The sequence below is a fragment of the Neofelis nebulosa genome, chromosome 13 (assembly GCF_028018385.1).
Source record: "Neofelis nebulosa isolate mNeoNeb1 chromosome 13, mNeoNeb1.pri, whole genome shotgun sequence".
Lineage (NCBI taxonomy): Eukaryota > Metazoa > Chordata > Mammalia > Carnivora > Felidae > Neofelis > Neofelis nebulosa.
The window spans coordinates 50828471-50846976 of NC_080794.1; the positions used below are offsets into that span (position 1 = coordinate 50828471).

An 18506-nucleotide genomic window follows, 5' to 3' on the forward strand; every position below is an offset into this window, starting at 1 on the left:
CAAACGATTTCTTTGTTTTTCTCTCCCCCCTTTTTTTCTCTAATCTGTCAAACCACTATCAACACCCAGACAAAACACACCTAGAATCTAGCATCATTAATTCCATTTGTGTGTGTTTGTGTTTTTAATTTTTTAATTTTAATATTTTTAATTTTAATTTTTCTTCCTCATTAATTCCTTTTCTCCCTTCAAAATGACAAAACGAAGGAATTCACCCCAAAAGAAAGAGCACGAAGAAATGACAGCTAAGGATTTAACCAACATAGATACAAGCAAGATGTCTGAACCAGAATTTAGAATCACAATAATAAGAATACAAGCTGGAGTCAAAAATAGATTAGAATCCCTTTCTGTAGAGATAAAAGAAGTCAAAAATAGCCAGAATGAAATTAAAAATGCTATAACTGAGCTGCAATCACAGATGGATGCAGCGGTGGCAAGGATGGATGAAGCAGAACAGAGAATCAGAGATATCAAGGACAAACTTATAGAGGACAATGAAGCAGAAAAAAAGAGGGAGATTAAGGCCAAAAAGCACGATTTAAGAATTAGAGAAATCAGTGACTCATTAAAAAGTAACAACATCAGAATCAAAGGGGTCCCAGAAGAGGAAGAGAGAGAAATAGGGGTAGAAGGGTTATGTGAGCAAATCATAGTGGAAAACTTTCCTAACCTGGGGAAAGACACAGACATCAAAATCCAGGAAGCACAGAGGACTCCCATTAGATTCAACAAAAACTGGCCATCAACAAGGCATATCATAGTCAAATTCACAAAATACTCAGGCAAGGAGAGAATCATGAAAGCAGCAAGGGAAAGAAAGTCCTTAACCTACAAGGGAAGACAGATCAGGTTTGCAGCAGACCTATCCACAGAAACTTGGAAGGCCAGAAAGGAGTGGCAGGATATATTCAATGTGCTGAATCAGACAAATATGCCGCCAAGAATTCTTTATCCAGCAAGGCTGTCATTCAAAATAGGAGAGATAAAAAGTTTCCCAGACAAACAAAAATTAAAGGAGTTTGGGACCACTAAACCAGCCATGCAAGAAATTTTAAGGGGGACTCTCTGAGGGGAGAAAAGGTGAAAATATATATAGATATATAGATACATAGAACTAAATACAGAAATAAGTACCAAAAGCAACAAAGATTAGAAAGGACCAGAGAACACCACCAGAAACTCCAACCCTACAAGCACCATAATGGCAATAAATTCATATCTTTCAGTACTCACTCTAAATGTCAATGGACTCAGTGCTCCAATCAAAAGACATATAGGGTAACAGAATGGATAAGAAAACAAGATCTGTCTATATGCTGTTTCCAAGAGACCCACTTTAGATGTAAAGACACCTTCAGATTGAAAATAGGGGATGGAGAACCATCTATCATACTAATTATCACTGAGAGAAAGCCGGTGTAGCCATACTGATATCAGACAATCTAGACTTTAAAATAAAGACTGTATCAAGAAATACAGAAGGGCATTATATCATAATCAAGGGGTCTATCCACCAAGAAGACCTAACAATTGTAAACATTTATGCGCCAAATGTGAGAGCACACAAATATATAAATCAATTAATCACAAACATAAAGAAACTCATTGATAGTAATACCATAATAGTAGGGGATTTCAACACCCTACTCACAGCAATGGACAGATCATCTGATCAAAAAAATCAACAAGGAAACAATGGCTTTGAATGACACACTGGACCAGATGGACTTAACAGGTATATTCAGAACATTTCATCCTAAAGCAGCAGAATATACATTCTTCTCTAGTGCACATGGAACGTTCTCCAGAATAGACCATATACTGGGACACAAATCAGCCCTAAGTAAGTACAAAAAGATCGAGATCATACCATGCATATTTTCAGGCCACAACGCTATGAAACTCAAAATCAACCACAAGAAAAAATTTGGAAAGGTAACAAATGCTTGGAGACTAAAGAACATCCTACTAAAGAATGAATGGGCTAACCAAGAAGTTAAAGAGGAAATTAAAAAGTATAAGGAAGTCAATGAAAATGATAACACCACAACCCAAAACCTCTGGGATGCAGCAAAGGCAGTCATAAGAGGAAAGTATATAGCAATCCAGGCCTTCCTAAAGAAGGAAGAAAGATCTCAGATACACAACCTAACCGTACGCCTTAAGGAGCTGGAAAAAGAACAGCAAATAAAACCCAAAAACAGCAGATGATAGGAAATAACAAAGATTAGAGCAGAAATTAATGCTATCAAAACCAAAAAACCAGTAGAACAGATGAAACCAGAAGCTGGTTCTTTGAACGAATTAACAAAATTGATAAACCACTAGCCAGTTGGATCAAAAAGAAAAAGGAAAGGACCCAAATAAATAAAATCAAGAATGAAAGAGGAGAGATCACAACCAACATAACAGAAATAAAAACAATAATAAGAGAATATTATAAGCAATTATATGCCATCATAGGACCCTTACACACCAAGTTACTTCTGTCTGAAATATTTTCTGCCCAGTTAAATCTACTCTTAGCTTAAGAGGCAGTGCCTCAAGGAAGACTTTCCTAGCCTTATTAATTATATTAATTGGTTTCATAATACCTTATATCCATATCAATTTATATTATAATGCAGTGATCATTTTGCATTTGTTTACCGTTATTAATTCCTTATTATGTTCATTACATCTTTAAGCTCCATTGTAGTGCTAGCACAGTGCCTGGCACAGAATGGGTATAAAATACGTATTTACTGGAAATATGAAGGAAGGAAATAAAGAAGCCTAAAAGGAAACAAGGAAATGGGAAGAGAATGTATGAATGATTGCTCGCATTTATTTTTCATTTCAGAATCATTGGAAACAGGCCAGCCCACCAGGACATGGGAAGATGGTGTACCTGAATTCACTCATTTATTCAACAAATATTTATATTCATTATTAATGTAGTTTTTTTTTTCTGATTATGAACATAACTGTTCCATTTAGAAACCATGGAAAAAAAATTCCCAAGTATAAAAGAGAACCAATTCACCTTTCATTCCACAGTCCAATGATAAACTACTGTTAAAATAATTTGGCAGATTTCTTTCCAGGTTTTTCTATGAACACATAATATATAGGTAGGATCATTATATAGGCAGACCTCCTTCTTTCTCTTAATGATATATTGGAACATTTTCCTGCATCCTTGAGTTTCTTGAACACGTGGCATTTAAATTGATAAAATATATTCCATTGCATAAGATGTATGTAATTTAGACACCTTTCCACCCATTGTTGGATATTTAAGGGCTTCCCAATTTGTCTCTTCTGGGGTGAGAGATAAATCAGGTAATGCATTGAATTTGGCACGAGGTGGATTTTGGGAAAACAGGAGGCAGGTTTTTCCAAGGAGGCTGAAAAGAACAATTCCTTCTTGTAGGTTGCTGGGCCCGGGCACATGTCCCCAGAATGGAACGTAATGTCGGTCAATGTAATGGACATTTTGTCTCGCGGGTATGTGCTCAGAATCCGGGTGCCTCCTCCCCGCGTGGGTCTGGTCTAAGCACACCCTGCTTTCAAACCCTGAGGCAAGGAGCCCCAGCAGATCTGGCTCCCACGGGTGGACCGCCCCCGGCCAGCAGCCTAGAGTTCCGGCCACACGCCGCCACGTGCCAAGAGCAGGGCCCCGCCCCCTCCGATTTCCCCGACACGCCCCTCACACTTGGCCCTCAAAAGCTCTCCCCGCAGCTCCGCCTCCAGGCGACCTCCGCAAGTCCTCCCGGCCCCTATAGTAGCCCCGCCCCAGACTTCGAGCCCCGCCCCCGCAATCCGGGCCCCGAGGCTGCCCCGCCCCAAGAGCCGTTTGCCTGGCGCGGGGGTGGGGCCCTGCGCGATGACGTGGGCGGGCGTGCGCGGTGACGGCCCGCGTCCCTGTTACTCAGCGGAGCGGCCGAGGCCGGACGACGCGGCCGGGAACGCAGAGCAGCGAGCAGCCCTGGGTAACGGCCGTGGCGAGCGCCTGGACGGCGCCAGTCCCGCCGGCGGGCTTTCCTGTCGCCGTTCGCTGCGTTGCGGGGTGAGTGCGGCGGGTGCCGCAGGGCCGGGGCGGCCGGCGGCCCCGCCGTGTTTATGTTATTGTGCCGCCGCCACCGCCGCCGCCGCCTTCTCCGCAGCCTTGACCCCCTCCCGGGAGTGGGGGGCGGGAGCGCGCGCCGGCTGGGGGCGCGCGGCGGGCGGGGGCGGTGCGGGAACAATAGGGGCTGGGGAGGCTGGGGCCGGCCAGGGGGCGTGGGGCTGCGAGACCCGGCGCGCCCAGGCCGTCAGCCCCCGGCCCGCCACTCCAGTTCCACCCGTCAGTCCTCGCGCGCCCTCCTCGCACGGGTCCCGCATCCGCGTCGGGAGGGGAAAATGGAGCGGGGCGGGGGGGGAGGGGGAAGCGGCGGGCGGCAAGTTCTGAAACACTTCGAGGAAGGTCCGGACGGAGGCGCCTGGGCGGCCCGCCGCGCCCTGGCTGCCTCTCCCGGCGATGGGGAGATGAGAGCGCTCCTCCGGTTGCCGGGTCCGGACGCCTTCCTGGCGCCCACGGGGTCCGTGGTTTGTTTCTCGGTGGTTTCTTTGTGCTAAGGCTCTGGGCGAACACAGGCAGCCGCTTCGAAAAAGGCTGGGGTGGCTTTCAGCGCTGGGCTGTGAGGGGGAGCCCGGCCCGCGACTTGCGTGGAAGGTGTCCATCACGCTGTGAGCGAGCTTAAGTGGTCAGCGGGCATTTCTCTTGAGGGTCACTCGGCGGTGACCTTTTGACTTTTTCACCCCACCCTCTCCTCTCTTTGTCTTGCCCTTGTGTTCCCAATCCTTAGATGGTAGGATCAAGTCCGGTTTAGAGTACTGCGATGAACGCTTTTGATTTTTATTTCTGAGAGTTCCCTATCAGATGTTTACTGTGAACTTAATAACATGTTGACTGCATGGTATCAGTGTTCAGTGGTTACTATTTTTACCTCTGAAATTCAGTAGTCTTCGGTAGAATTCTGGTCTGTCAGTCCATTGTGTTTGGAGACAAGCATCCAGCAAGTACCTTCTTGACAATTAGAACATCTGTTTATTTCATTCATTCATTCAGCAACTGTTCAGTACTGTACTCGGAGAGTTTGAAGGTAAAGGGAAATGTCTTTTAATGGAAGAGGATGCTTTGAAATATAGATATGCCTTTAAATGATACAGTTATGTAAGTGCTGAGTGTTAAAAAAGGTATTAGTTATACTCTCGGTCATTTCACTATTTTTTTTTAGTAGTACAATCTGGAACTTAGAGCGCAGTGTTGTATTAGGAAGTTGAGTTGGGAAGTTGGTCTAAATGTACAACAGCTTTATTTATTTCCAAATCTAACTTTTTAGTCTTAACAGCCTTACAGTCTTACAGTCATTTGTAATGTCCATCTCAGATTTTCCTGCTGTGGGTTAACCTAGGAGGTCAGATGCTCTAAGTGAACATGTTTAGTGCTGTGCCTGACAAAAGCAAGCAAGAAATCAAAATGGGACCTCCTTGAGGACAGGCCTGTCTTGCATCTGTGTCTCCAGCACCTAGCCTGGAATATAGTAAGTGTTCAATAAAAGTCTGATTGATGAAAAGCTCTTTACAGTTAATAAGATTTAAAGTCCAGTGTTTATCAATTTCAGTATCAATTTTTTTTCTATCCCTTCTAAACCATTTGCTATCCTAAAATAAAACCTCGTCTAAAATGTTTTTTTTTAAAATATGTGTATCATGCACAGACAGTGATGTTTCAATAGGAGTCTAAAAATGATTGCATTTGTCTTTTGGTGACTATTGCTTTTGAAGTTTCTGATGACTAAGCAGAAAAGCTAGAATATGGGAAATAGGCTACCTAAAAGTTTTATTAGAAATGTTTAATTTCTAGGAGTGCCTGATTGGCTCAGTTGGTTAAAGCATCTGACTTCAGCCCAGGTCGTGATCTCACAGTTTGCGAGTTCGAGTCGGGCTCTGTGCTGACAGTTCAGAGCCTGCTTCAGATTCAGTGTCTCTCTCTTGCTCTGCCCCTCCCTCGCTCATGCTCTGTCTCTCTGTCAAGAATAAATAAACATTAAAAAAAAAAAAAAAACTAAAAAAAAGAAATGTTTAACTTTTAATAGCATTTTTAGAAATATTTAATTTAAAATTCTATCTTGGTGAAGCATATGGGCCTAAAACTCCAAATAATACCGATTTATCCCAAGTTACATCTTTTTTCCCACTCACTGCTTAATAAATTTTAGCATTTGTTTTGGATATGAGCGAATTTGAGGTGAGCCCATTAATATCTGATGTAGAGTACAAATAAAAAGACAATGATACTTTATTAAGATAAGGAATTAAAATCTTGAGATCCCAAACTTTCATTGCTTTGCCTAGTATGTCAGATTTCAGTAAGGTTTACTGATACAATCCTTTGGCAGTAGCTCACTGTCAGGTTACATGTCAAACCAGTTTATTTTGTTTTGTTTTTGAAATTCTTTTGTTTTTTAAAATCACAGCTTTATTGAGATACAATTCACGTACCATAGGACTTACCATTTAGAGTGTGCATCAGTGGTTTTTAGTGTATTCACAAAGTTTTGCATTGGTCACTATCTAATTCCAGAACATTTTCATCACCCCAAGAATAAACCCTGTACCCATTAGTAGTCATTCCTCATTCTACTCTAAATTATGTTAAAAGGAAGAGATGAGCCCACTGAAATGGGCTCTCCTTAAGTGTCCCGGAACAGTTGGAAACTATACCCTTTAAATTCCTTTAGATCCTGGGAAATTGCCACTTGGGCAATTAAAGAATAAATTCCACCCAAATTAATGATGTTAGAATATTAACTCAATGCCTAATATTATGGAAATGACCTTGTGAAGATTCTCAAGTGAAACAACTTGAAATTATTTAAGTGATCATCCTAGTGGCAGTTGAAGAAGTTGTTGAATAGAAGTCTGGTTCATGTTGTCTACGGCCATACCACCCTGAATGTGCCCGATCTCGTCTGATCTCGGAAGCTAAGCAGGGTCGGGCCTGGTTAGTACTTGGATGGGAAGTCTGGTTCATGTTAGTCTGATTTATCTGTGAAGTGAATTTGGACACATTTGAATCGACCAGGTAGTTTAGATGCTGTGTTGCAAATATAGAAGTATCAAATAATGTCTGACATGAAAGTGCCAGCTCTCTAGAGGTCTCTGGTCAAGTCAATGGTATAGGTAGTAGCCTTTCTGATTCATGTAGTGCAAGGAAGTCATTATAGCCACATAACTCTAGGTATGAATCATTTGCCTATTTCAGTGAGCTGTGATGCTTGTTGTCTTAGTCATAAGCTCTTACATGAACATTTAGAAAATTTGTCTTACTCTTATGCAGATTAACTTGAACTCTGATTTCAGAAATGAGTTCTGAGTCAACAGACTTTACTACCTAAAAGATGACAGGAGTATTGAAATAAGAGCTGTCCTATCATTCAGGGCAGTAGGTGAAACTAGACCTGTCCAGGAATCAAACTTGGGTTCACTTCTCAGTTCTGTCTTCTGGGCTTTGTCATTGAGTTCTTGAGCCATAGAAAAGTTGCTTAGCTTCTTTGGATTTAGAACTATAAACTGAAGCTGTTGGAACTCTTTTTTGATAGAAATGTTACCAGATAGGTTTTTCTTCAGAAAACATGCTAGGACAGAAAGAGTCCTTGGGTGATAATCAGAATCCTGTGTCAAGAACAGCAGTGAAACTTAGACTTTTGTAATTTTCAGAAGCAGAGAAAATTAAGTCAAATATTTTCTGTAATATCCATTCTTTTAGAAAAAAAGCTTCACAGTAACCTTAGAGTTTTTGAATGATAGATTTTATTCATTTTACAGCACCATGCTTACTAATGAGCCTTCCATTACTCTCAGAGGGTTAGTGGAAGATGTGAAAATGAAGAGTTTATTAGCCTTAAGAAGCTTATGATCAGACATGGGACTGAAGGCATATCTAAACAGTGAATTTATGTTCTTTTAAAAGATTTATGAGAGCTTTCCCCAAACACAAGCCTGCCCCGAATACCTGGATTGGCTAAATTTCATTGAAATCTGTTTTTTAAATTATATGCAAATATGTAAGAAAACTTACTAGCCGCCATTCTTTTTCAGGGTGGTGGATTATATCATAAATATAGCTAATGTGGTGTTAATACATGTCTGTCTCCTGATACCCTGTCTCCTAATACATCAGGTTTGGTTAAAATCTGCCAATTCTTTAGAAAGTTAAGGAGCCCAAACTTAATAGTGGTTGTTAACATGGGCTTTAGGGTCATCTCTGAGTTCACATTCATGCTCCAAATCTAATTATATGGCCAGGTTAGTTCAGGGTATATAACATCTTTGGGCTTGTTTTATTATTTGTCAAATGAGAGTAATAATAGCACATAATCTCATAGGGCTATAAATTTAAGGTACTGTATGTGAAGTGCTTGACACTAATATAGTACCTGGAATACTAGATAAAAGTATTCAGGAAATTTTAGCTATTATTAACACTTAAGATTTTTAACTTGGAACAAATGCAAAATGCCAAGTAAATTAAAAACTAATTTCATGTACAGTAAACATTTGAATTCTCCAAAGTGCCAATTGTTTTCTGCTGCATCTTTGGGGTTTGTTTAAAATTGGATTGTGTTAGTATCTAATCTGAATTGACTGAAATGATTTAACATTTGTACCAGTAATCCTCTCTGCTTTAAAATTTAGAAACGTTCCAGAAACAAATATTAAAAGAAAATTATTTGCCACGTTCTCTGATACAAAGTTATTTTGCCGTGTTTACCTTTACCACTGCAGAGAATTGTCCAAGCTTTCCTAGGTTGATTTTGACAGATTTCTAAAAGAATGGCAATCCAGGAACTGGGAATAGCTGTATCATGTACCCGTATTTGAAGCAAATGGAATACTGTTACATCTTTAATCATAATTTTGACTCTGAAGATTGCAGATTTGTCAGAGACCGGGTAACCACAACAGTTCATTAAGCATTTTCTAGAGGTCTCTAGAAAAACGAGGGAAATTATTTATAAGTGGCATCTGGAAATATTTTTCCTATGTTTTTCTGTTTTCTGTGTAGTGTTTCTGTGGTTATATTGGTACATCAAATTTCTTGCTCCTTCTTGAAGACAGCAACTATGAAATGATGTTAGTATTCATTGAGAAACCATCTACACCAATCCAGGAATTAGGTGATGTGGGGGCAACAGGAAGTAGAAGTTAGTCTTTCCTTTCAGTGAGTATAACTTGATGGGAAATAAGGACAAACATAAGTACGTTTATGTCCTAATTCAAGGAACCAGATATTGTTAGACATTTCATTGGGAATTTCTTTCATCTTGAGGCCTGAGTGCTGGATAGTGGAGCATTTGGCGACTTCCAAACCATACATGTCTTACCTTGCCTTTTAAAATATACTTACTAGGAGCACCTGGGTGACTCAGTAGGTTGTGTCTGACTCTTGATTTTGGCACAGGTCATGATCTCACAGTTTTGTGGTGCCTGCTTGGGATTCTCTCCTCTCCCCTGCCCCTCCCCCACATGCTTTCTTTCTCTCTCTCTCTCTCTCTCTCTCTCTCACAAAAAAAATAAACTTTATTAAAAAAATAAAGTAAAATATACTCACTAGATAAACCGCAAAAAGCAAGATGTCTTCTTCCCTAATTTCTGGTTAAGGTTGTGACATGGTACAGATAAGCCAAAATGTAAATCATGAGAAAAGACAAACTTTATAGTCATCTCAAACGCATTTTGGAGCACAATAGGATATTAAAAGAAGTATATGAAAAGCAGATAGAAAAGATGCTATTCACATATTAACCAGAATCCTCAAACTCTGCAGTATTGAAGCTCTGAAGACTTAAAGCTAGATTTACGCTAGGAGCATTTTTCTTAAATTTTTCTCAGAGAAGTATGGGTTTCACTGCTTCCTGTTGCTGAGGGGCTCAAGCCCCAACATATTTTTAGGGTCACTAGGAAAGAAAAGAGCCAAGCACACCGCCTTTGCTTGGCATGAGACATTAACACATCAGGAACTTGCTGTTTTCTAAAAGCTGTTAATGGGAATGGATATTCACCCTTCTCTGACTTGCTCTTTACAGAGTGAATCGCAGCTGCCATAAGGGTCAACCAAAAATGAAATAAAGGAAAGCCATCACTGTATAGATTTCTCTGTGACTTAAGAAAGGGTTACTTTTTAGTCAAAACAAAAACCAAAGCATCTGGCTGAGAATTAAAAAAGTTTTAGTAATTTTATTTATATTTTGACTAAGTAACTTATTCATTTTGATTCAGAATTCCAAAGATTGAGAAAGATATAGTAAAAAATATCCTTCCCATTCTCTTCCTCCACATGGAAACAGTGTTAAGTTTCCTGTGAATCCCTGTAAAGAAGTTAATGTATGTGCAAGTAAATACACAATTACTTGTCCAAAACCCTGGATCCAGATGCATTTCAGAATTAGTTGTTTTTTGGGGTTTTTTTTTTGGGGGGGGGGGTTGCTGCAGAAAGGTAATATAGTGCATCTACCATTTCATCAAAATCCCTAGTGGAGGGGGGGAAGTGTGTAGAGTCCTGTAATTAAATGTTAATATTTCTGTTCAAAAGCGTAAATAGTACACTAAAGATAAATAAAGATTATAAAGTCTTATGGAAATTTTTGTCAGATTTTGACACCAAGTAGGTTTGTACTAAGCTTATAAAAAACTTATTTTTCTGAGCTTGACAGATTTCAGGATTGCCAATGAGGAATTGTGTGTCTTACATATGTAATGTATGTCCTCTGACTTCACCTCCTTATTCATTGAGTTGTTGCATACTTTGCACAGTATCCTTTATCTTTTATTTTTAACTTAACAATATAGTTTAGAGATGATTTCCTATTAATCATATCAGTATGTAAATACCAAATTTATTTTTTAAACACCTTCACAATGTGTCATTTGTCTTAGCTTGGACAGCTATAACAAAATATCATAGACTGGGTGGCTTAAACAATAGGCATTCTAGTTCTAAGAGGCTGGGAAGTGCAAGATCAAGGTGTTCAGAGATTTGGTTCCTGGTGAGGACTCTTCCTGGCTTGCAGATGTCACCTCATTGTGTCCTCACTTGGAGAGAGGGAGTGTCTGCTTTCTCTTCCTGTTTTTATGATAGTGATCCCATCATTGAGGTCCTATCTTCACAAGCTCTTACAGTACTAATTACCTCCCAAAGTTCCAAAGGGGACACAAATTCACATCATAACACCATTTTACAGGTGTAACATTGATTTAACTAGCCCCTTTTTTGATGTACATCTAGGTTGTTTTAGGTTGTTCTTTTGCTGTCAAAAGCCACGGTCAAGTGGATTACCTTAAATATACATCATTTAACACTTGCATAGAAATGTGTAGGATACATATCCAGAAGTGGAATTGCTAGATCAGAACGTATGTGCCTTTCTAAATTTGACAGACATTGCCAAAATAACATTTGTAGAAGTTGTTCCAACTTGCGTTTCACCAGCCCTGCCATTATGAGAGACGTTAAACATATTTTTACTTTTAAGGGCTATTTATAGTTTCTTTATTGTGAACTGTCCATATCCTTGCCTATTTTTATATCACTTTGTTACTCATCTTTTTAGATTTGTAGAATTTATTTTTATATTAGGGAAAATAGCTCTATGCTAATTTTTGGAAATATTTTTCCTAATTTGCTCTTCACTTTTTGGTTTCTTTATGGTGATTTTATCATTCTGAATTTTTTTCCTCAATAGTTAAAATGCTTACCAATCTTTACTGACTTCTAAATTGCATGTTATGGTTAGAAAGTCTTTTGCTAAGCTAAAGACTATGCAAGAATTCTCAAATGTTATTTTTCTAGAACTTTTATGGTTTCTTTGTTCTTTTCTCACTCTCTTTTTGTACTTTTAATTCTTTTACTTATTTGGAATTTATTCTGGAGTAAGGTCTGATACATAGGTCCAACCTTATTTCTGTTACTACATAACCATCCAGTTGTCCCAACATGATTTATTGAATAACAGTTTTTGTCTTACAGATTTGAAATGCCACCTTTGTAATTTACTGGATTTCCATGTGTATTTGGGACCATTTCTGGTCCACTGACCTATCTGCCCATTTGGGAACCAAACCATCCTGTTTTAATTATTGTATTTTATACTGTGTTTTCTGTTAGGGCTAATTCCCTTTCTTCTTCAAAATCTTTTCTGACTTCCATCTTGTTTATATGAAATTTTGCGATCAGTCCATTTAGTTTAGTTACCATTTCTGTTGGGATGACTTGATTTTTTTATTTTATGAAGGTAAAATTTGCAGTAAGATGCACAGTCCTTAAATGTATAGCCCAGTGAATTTTGCCTATGTATATATTCTGTGCAACACCCAGATCGAGATCTGGAACATTACCATTACCCAGAAAGTTTTCTTATGCTCTTTTCAAGTTAATATCTCTTCCTGTGCACCACCCCTCCCACCTTAACTTCTATCACATAGATTCACTTTGTGTTTAGGGTTTTCTTCATATTTATTGGCAGCTTTATGAAAGTGTTGTGTCTCTCTATCCAAGAATATGGAAAACCTTAATCTTTTCATTTCTTCAAGTTCCTTTTTGGGTTCCTAATAGCATTTTTAGGTTCTTTGCTATTAATTTTTTTTCTTTCTTTTCTCTGTTAGAAATGGCATCTTTCATTTTATCTTCTACCTGATTGTATATATAAGAAAGCTGTTTATTTTGCTCATTAATTAATAATTTGTATATTTAATAATAATTTGTATGTTAAACTCCCTTTTAAAACTTGTAATTTGTAGTAATTCTGTAGTTGAAATTTTTATTATCAGGTATAAACCATGTATCCTTTTTTACTTTCTCCAGGTTTACCTCCCCTCTCCCAACTTTTAGTGATTTTTAAACATAGTTTTCTTCCACAGTGTATAAAACAAAGATCAAAATATCTGTATACCTGTTGAGTATTTAAAGGATGTGAGTGGTGAAATTCAGGAGGGATTATGAGAGTAATTAGGGCAATGTGTAGTTTTTTAACATTAACATTAAATAGACTTGAATCATGGTTTCCAAAACGTCAAGTAGACAAGCTAGTGATCATTTGACAGTGAATGCAGAATTAGTAAATAACTTTTTTGTCTCTTATTTGGTAATACTTATAGATAGTTTTCTATGTACATAGCACCCAGAGGCAGTTTCTGGAAGTATAACTTAGTCTGCTGTCTGGAAACATATAATCAAAGTGGAGAGTCAAGCTATATAGAAGTGAGCAGCAAATGAATGTGGAGTGGAAGGACTTAGAAAAATGATGCTGGCAAAAATCTGCAAGACTGGAAAGCATGGAGGTGGAGGAATGAGTAGAAGGAGTGGGTTTGATTTGACTATTGGGCTTGAGGTATCTCATCCTTGTGAAATTATGTCGTGGTTGAAGATATTTGGCTGAAATTCAATTCAATTTAATTGTTTAATGGAGATTTCATAGTTGGGTTTGTATCTTTCCACCTCTCCCTGCCCCACAAAAATCTGAGGTGATTTAGGGACTCAGGACTCACACACTGTTGAATAAGCAGATAGAAATAAATAATCAAAACCGAGGGAAAACAAGAATCCAGAATGTTCTAATAATAGCTAATACTTATTCAATACTTATCATATACCAAGCACTGTTCTAGTGCTTTACCTATGTTAAAGTGTTTAAACATCACACAACAGCCCTATGAGGTAGACTCTGTTCAGTGTTTTTCCCATTTTATAGATGAGGAAGCAGGCACAGAAAGATTATGTGGGAAATTGCTGGTGACGTTGATGAGTTTTATTGAAGTGAAGAGAAAGAAACCAAATTGAAATCAGTCAAAATACATTGAATGAAAAGTTTTTTTAAGAGTAAATGAGAAATGAGCAAATGCAGGTATAGTATATGCAGAAAACTTTTTAAAGATTAGCCATGAATTGAAACAGAAGAGTGAATGGGTAGGTAAAGTAAAATATAGGGTCTAGTGAATGAAAAAGAGAATATACAGGAAAAGGAATGGAGAGCATGAGTAGAGATTGGTCTTTGTTAGAGGTCTTCCATCAAAGAGGAGGAAATGCAGAAAAATTGTGTGCCCTTGTAAGAAGTTTGGTGGTTAGAAGATGAAAGCTTATCCTTCTTGTGTTCAGCCTTTATCTTCTGTCCTGGTTTCAGTTTTCTCAGTGAAGTATGAGTTTGGTATGGGCAAGAGGGGGAAGGGAGTGTGGGAAGTTTTAAGCAGTTTGCCAGGAAGTATTGATTAATTATTCTTTTAAGGTTTGAAATCTTGAATTTAAAGTGATATTAGTCAGCCTGGTTTTGTGATCCCCCCCGCCCCCCCCCCGCCCCCCCCCCCCACCCCGCTGGCATTATTTAACTGGTTAGATACAAACACGGATAGGCAGATAACTTCTGGGGTGAGGTTTTGCTAGGTGTATCAGATTTCTAAAGAGAGAGCATCAGTAGCAGATATTTATATATAAAGAAATTTCAAGGAATTTGCTTACACAGTTGGAGGCTGGCAGGTTGGAAATCTGTAGGGCAGGCTAGCAGGAAACTCTTGGGCAAGAGTTGATGCTACAGACCTGAAGTAGAATTTCCTCTTTCTCAGGAAAACCTCAGTTTGTCCCTTAAGACATTTCATCAGATTGGATGAGGCTCACCCACATTATTGAGGATAATCTCCTTTACCTAAAGTCAACTGACTGTGGATGTTAGCAACATCTGCAAAATGTCGTCATAGCAACACTTAGATTTGTGTTTGATTGAATAACAGGACTGCCGCACAACCAAAGTGACACATAAAACTAGGTCACTATAAAATAAGGAAGAAGGAAGGGACAAGGAAAATAAGGGCTTTTTAAAGGGAGTGCTTACAGGAGTGGTGATGAATCGTGAACTCTTAACTGGACAAGAAAAGGAGGTGAAATCAGAATGGATAGTAAGGAAGTGGTAGCATTAATGTATTGGAAATTTCAATTAGAATTGTTGGGGGTGGGTGGGACTGGATAAAGTAATGAACTAGAAGGATTGAGTGTGTTGGTCAGAGTGGGATGCTTGAAATAGAGATTTAACAGGTATAATCGTTTCTGGCAATGATAATACCCAGGATGCTTTGGAAAATGGACTGCTAAAGTGGCATTGAATGAAAAGTCTGTGGAAATGAGGACGCCAATGAATTAAAGAGGCTGAGGTATTAAAGGGGTCAGTCAGTCTGCATGAATGGTGGTCAGTAGGTGGTGACGGCAGTAAGGATACTGTGAACGAGTTGCCAACATCCTTAATCAGTGGAGAAGAATTGGAAGGAGGGTAGATGATAATGAGGAATGGTAAACGTATAATCAGCTAAGTTTGTCACAAACTAGGAATTTCAGCCCAGTGAAGGGCTGAGGAGAGATGACGGATTCGGTAAAATGGAGGATGTACACAACCTCCGTTGTACATGTACATGGAGGATGTGGCAGTTAAGAACTCAGAGAAGATGACCAGGAAGAGTTGGACTTTTTCTGGGACATCAACCATGAATGAGATTGGTCCTGATAATAGGAGATGTGGGCATCAGTTCTACTGTTAGAGGACTCTATGGCAGTGTATTTCAAGTTGCCAGTCATGACCCATTAGTGGAGAATGAATTTAGGAGGTCACAACTAATGTTGTGGTTTTAAATGAAACAGAATAGAAAATATCACAGAGTAATATCACAAGTAATAAGGGGCTAAGAATTTTTTAACAACTTCATTGAGATTTAATTTATACGCCATTACAATTCACCTATTTCAAATATACAAGTTAAAAAAAAATTCTTCTTGTTATTCATGGAATAATACTGCCATCACCACAGCCTAATTTTAGAACATATTTGTCACTCTGAAAATTCCATACTTAGGGCGCCTGTGTGGCTCCGTTGGTTGAGTGTCTGACTTTTGATTTTAGCTCAGGTCATGATTTCACAGTGGTGAGATGGAACCCTGCATCCTGCAGTTCTTCCCTGGGCATGGAGCCTCCTTAAGATTCTCTCTCTCACTCTCCCTCTGCCCCTCCTTGCTCTCTCAAAAACAAGAACTAAAAACAAACCCCAAAACACCAAACACCTTAATTTTTATTCTGTATCCAAGTTTCTTCTGTTGTCCATTTTGTAGGTGGGTTTCTCAAACCAGGATTCAATCAAAGTTCATGTGTTACATTTGTTGTTGCCTTAGACACTTTTAATCCGTGCCCCTCCCACCTCCCACCCCGCTCTGTGGAGTATACATTCCAAGACCCCCAATGGATGCCTGAAACTGCAGGTAGTACCAAACCCTACTTTTTCCTATACATATATATCTGTAATAAAGCTTAATTTGTAAATTAGGCCCAGCAAGAGATTAATAACAATAATAATAAAATAGTTCATAACTATATATTATAATAAAGGCTATGTGAAAATTGTCCCTCCCTATATATCTTATTGTACTGTACACCCGTCTTGTGATGATGATACAATGCTTGTGTGATTCATTCACTTCATCATGAGGTGAATGATGTAGGCACTGTGATGTAGTGTTAGGCTACTATTGATCTTCTGACGGTGAGTCAGAAGGAGCATCATCTGCTTTTGGACCAGTGGTTGAAATCATGGAAAGCAAAACCTCAGATAAGGGGAGACTACTGTACTACATTTGTCCTACCTCCCCTTGCTCTCCCCATGGTCCTGGCTTCTGGAAGAGATCAGGACAGTTGTCTTACAGAATGTTTCACATTCTGAATTTGTCTGATTGTTTCCTTGTGGTATTTAATTTGTATCTGCAGCCACTGTGTTTCCTAAAAATAGAAGGTTGGGTCTAAATGCTGGATTATATTTAGATTTTTTGGCTTAGGTGCTCTTGTGTACATTGTATTCATTCATAATATAAGGCATATAACACCGGGTTTTGTATGCCTAAAGTGTGATCATTTGGTTAAAGTGGTGTTTTATAGATCTATCCATTATAAAGATGTTTTTTCCCCCTCTTTGCAATTAGCAGCTGATCAGTGAGGCAGTAGTTTGGCTCACCGAGAAAATTCTGTCTCCCAGAAGCTTTTTGCTTGATGTTTTTAAAGCCTTTCGTTGTCTAAATCAGTTATTTCAGGGGCACCTGGGTGGCTCAGTAGGTTGTCTGACTTTGGTCAGGTCATGATCTCAAGGTTTGTGACTTTGAGCACTGTGTCAGGGCTTTGTGCTGACAGCTTGGAGCCTGGAGCCTGCTTCGGATTCTGTGTCTCCCTCTCTGCCCCCACTTGTGCTCTGTCTCTCTGTTTCTCTCTCTAAAATAAATAAACATTAAAAATTTTTAAATCAGTTATTTCATTTGGGCTCACAAAATGTTTCTATTCTGGATCTGTTAGCCAGCTGTCCTCCATTAAAAAGACTTTTCCCTTGTCAACTAGGATTGAACCACAGTTTTTTCCTAAAAAGATGAGGTAAATGTTTATTTTCCTTTGATATATCAATCTTTTAACTCTGAAAACTCCCTTGAATTCTGAATTCTGAACTTGATTTCTACTCTGAAAATTAGTTATTAGTTATCTCCGATGGTGGCAAACAACTTTATTTACCTCTTTCTTTCTCTCGTTCAGTATTACAGAAATTTGTGGGGGTGGGGGTTAGTATTTTATAATCATTTCAGTCACTATTCTTTTTTTTAGAAAGTTTATTTTTTTAGAAATTTTAGATTTACAGAAAAAATGAGAACATATTACAGAGATTTCCCATATACCCTCACCCAATTTCTCCTATTAACAACATCCTCCTACATTAATATGGTACATTTATGATAATTAGTAAACTAATGTCAATATATCATTACTAACTGAAGTCCATAGTTTATTCAGCTTTCCTTAGTTTACCTAATGTCCTTTTTCTGTTCCAGGTATCCCATCTAGGATACCACATTCCATTTATTTGTCATGTCCCCTTAGAATCTTCTTGCCATTGGGTACTCAGACATTCCTTCAACGTTTTTGAAGGCCTTGACAGTTTTGAGGAGCACTGGTCAGGTGTTTTGTAGATTCCCCTCTGTTGGAATTTGTCTGATGTTTTTCTCATTTTTAGACTGGGATTGTGGTTTTAGGGGAAGCAGATCATAGGGGTAAAGTGCCATTTTCATTACATCATATCAAGGGTACATACTATTAACATAATTTGTAACTGTTGATGTTGGCCTTTAGCACCTGGCTGAGATAATGTTTGTAAGATTTCTCTGGTATAAAGTGACTCCACTCCCCCCCCCCCCCCCCATTGTACTATTTGGAAGAAGTCACTATGTGCAGCTATACTTAAAGAGTGAAGAGGTATGTTTTGCCTCCTTAAGAGTGGAATACATAAATTAATTGAAATCCTTTCACATGAGAGATTTGACTCTTTTCCTCATTTACTAATTCAGGACTTTGTATCAATATAGATTCATGATTATTTGTTTCATACTTTAGGTTGTAACCCATTAATACTAAATTATT

The 18506-nt window shown here is 38.7% G+C and overlaps 1 protein-coding gene across 4 annotated transcripts in view; it reads left to right on the forward strand.

The window, feature by feature from the left end:
- The first annotated feature begins 3893 nt into the window (after positions 1 to 3893).
- Positions 3894 to 18506, forward strand: part of MAPK8 (mitogen-activated protein kinase 8) — a 99045-nt gene continuing 84432 nt past the window's right edge. For 2 of the 4 annotated variants that reach the window (XM_058696977.1, XM_058696976.1), the window contains exon 1: positions 3894 to 4054. The gene's annotated coding sequence lies outside the window, so the exon portion shown is untranslated. Of the gene's footprint in view, positions 4055 to 5416; positions 5571 to 18506 lie in introns of all 4 variants that reach the window. The other 2 variants (XM_058696978.1, XM_058696981.1) reach the window with 2 other exon arrangements.